At 64.3% G+C, this 2,126-nt stretch overlaps 1 protein-coding gene across 1 annotated transcript in view; it reads left to right on the top strand.

Annotated features, from left to right (window-relative positions):
* The window catches only part of SBF1 (SET binding factor 1), a gene marked incomplete at its 5' end in the record, with an annotated part of 34,497 nt that overhangs the window by 2,029 nt on the left and 30,342 nt on the right, over positions 1–2,126 (top strand). The window lies entirely within an intron of this gene.

Genomic DNA, 2,126 nt, shown 5'->3' with positions numbered 1-2,126 from the left:
AGCCCAGGGTCTCTGCTGGAAAAGGGGCAGCCAGGTGGGAATGGAGATTCCTGTAAATCCAGGGGCTCCCTGTGCTCCAGTGGGGCTCAGGGCCAATCCCACTCTCCTTTTTGGATCCTTCCTCAGCACTGGGTTTTAGGATTTTCCATGCCATGATCCCACAGGTCTGCTGGACTCGGTGTGGGATTTTCCATGTCCGGAGGCAGCTCTGGGGTGTTTTGGCACCTGCTGGGTTTGTCCAGGCCTCCAGACCAGCTCCACCTTTGCCAGCATTCCAGGGCATCCAGGGCTTTCCAGGGCCTGCAGGGGCTCCAGGAGAGCTGCAGAGGGACTGGGGCCAAGGCCTGCAGGGACAGCACCCAGGGAATGGCTCCCACTGCCAGAGGGCAGGCATGGATGGCATCTTGGCAATGAGGAATTCCTGGCTGGGCTGGGATTGCCAGAGCAGCTGGGGCTGCCCCTGCATCCCTGGCAGTGCCCGAGGCCAGGCTGGACACTGGGGCTGGAGCACCTGGGATGGTGGGAGGTGTCCCTGCCATGGCAGGGCTGGCACTGCAGGGGCTCTGAGGTCCCTTCCCACCCAACCATTCACGGATTCCCTGATTCCCTGATCCTGACCCAGCAGCTCTGTGTGCTCTGGGCTCCTCATTCCCACAATGCCAGGAGATCTCCGTGTGGGGCTGGGGGCAGTGAGGGGCAACTCCCACCTTGGGACAGTGACACCAGGACAGTGACACCAGGACAGTGACACCGTGTGCTCATCCCGGTGTTCTGCTGAGCCGACCTTCCCCTCTGCCCCATGGGAGCCGGCAAGAGGCCCCAGGATGGAGGGGCCCCGGGATGGAGGAGCCCCGGGATGGAGGGGCCCTGGGATGGAGGAGCCCCGGGATGGAGAGGCCCCGAATGTTGCTTTCCAAGGACACAGAATGTGGGAAGCAGCTCCTGGGGTGCTTTCTGCTCCTGTCCCTCCTGCTGCCATCCCAAGGATCTGCACAAAGCCCAGCTCCTGTCCCGTAGACTCTTCCCAGGGAGGACAGGAGGATCTGTGGGCGCTGTGAGCACGGGGAGTGGTGAGCAGCTGGGAGACTCAGGTGGGATCCACCCTGGGCTCCTGAGGGAGCTGGGGCAGGACTCCTGAGCTCGCCAGGCCCTGGTGCCATGGTTCTGTCCCGGGGTTTGCAGAATTCCCGTGTCCTCAGCGTGCCTCCAGCCCTGGGAGGAGCTGAGCTGGAAGGAGCTGTCCTGCACCCAGGGAATTTTCCACAGCTCCTCAGCAGCCAACTAACTGCAGCCCTGAGGAAATCAAGAAAATCCCCCGAGGCTCGGGAAGCCGGGGGAGTCTGGAATTACCCCGGCCCTGGGAGGGGCTTTGGGCAGTGCCAGGGGCTGGCGCAGTGAGATGGCACAGCCGGGCCGTGTCTGTGCCAGGGGAGTGGTGCCACCTCCTGGAGCTGCTCCAGAGCCCGTGTCCCACGTGTCCCCTTTCCTTCTGGGCTCTGTGTGGTGCTGGCATGGGGTGTCTGGCCCACGGTGCCATGGGGTCAGTGCAGAGTTTGGGGTCCGTGTGCCATGGGGCATTGCAGAGTTTGGGGTCTGTGTGCCATGGGGTCAGTGCAGAGTTTGGGGTCCGTGTGCCATGGGGGCAGTGCAGAGTTTGGGGTCTGTGTGCCATGGGGTCAGTGCAGAGTTTGGGGTCCGTGTGCCATGGGGGCAGTGCAGAGTTTGGGGTCTGTGTGCCATGGGGCAGTGCAGAGTTTGGGGTCCGTGTGCCATGGGGCAGTGCAGAGTTTGGGGTCTCTGTGCCCTGGGGGAACCTTCCCCAGGAGCTGGGGCCTCCTGCCTGGCTGGGCTGTCCCATCACGACCCCTCCCAGTCTGGGGTTCTCCAGGCAGATCCTGCTGTCCCTGCAGGCAGGAGGGGATGTTACTGGCCCTGCTTCCCCACAGGGGGGATTTGGGGATTCCCAGAGCTGGCCCAGCGGGGTTGGGATTCCAGGAGCCCAAGGGCTCTGCCCGGTGCTCTCCCAGCTCCCGGCCCCTGGAGCTGCCCTTCCCTGCAGGCTCGGTGGGTGATGTGGGCCGGGGCTCAGGGCTGGATCCCGCGGCGGGGGTGAGGGTGGCAGCCCC

The sequence above is a fragment of the Geospiza fortis genome, unplaced genomic scaffold (assembly GCF_000277835.1).
Source record: "Geospiza fortis unplaced genomic scaffold, GeoFor_1.0 scaffold494, whole genome shotgun sequence".
NCBI lineage: Eukaryota > Metazoa > Chordata > Aves > Passeriformes > Thraupidae > Geospiza > Geospiza fortis.
Note: the sequence above shows the minus strand (reverse complement) of the source record. Positions and strands in the feature narration are given on the sequence as shown.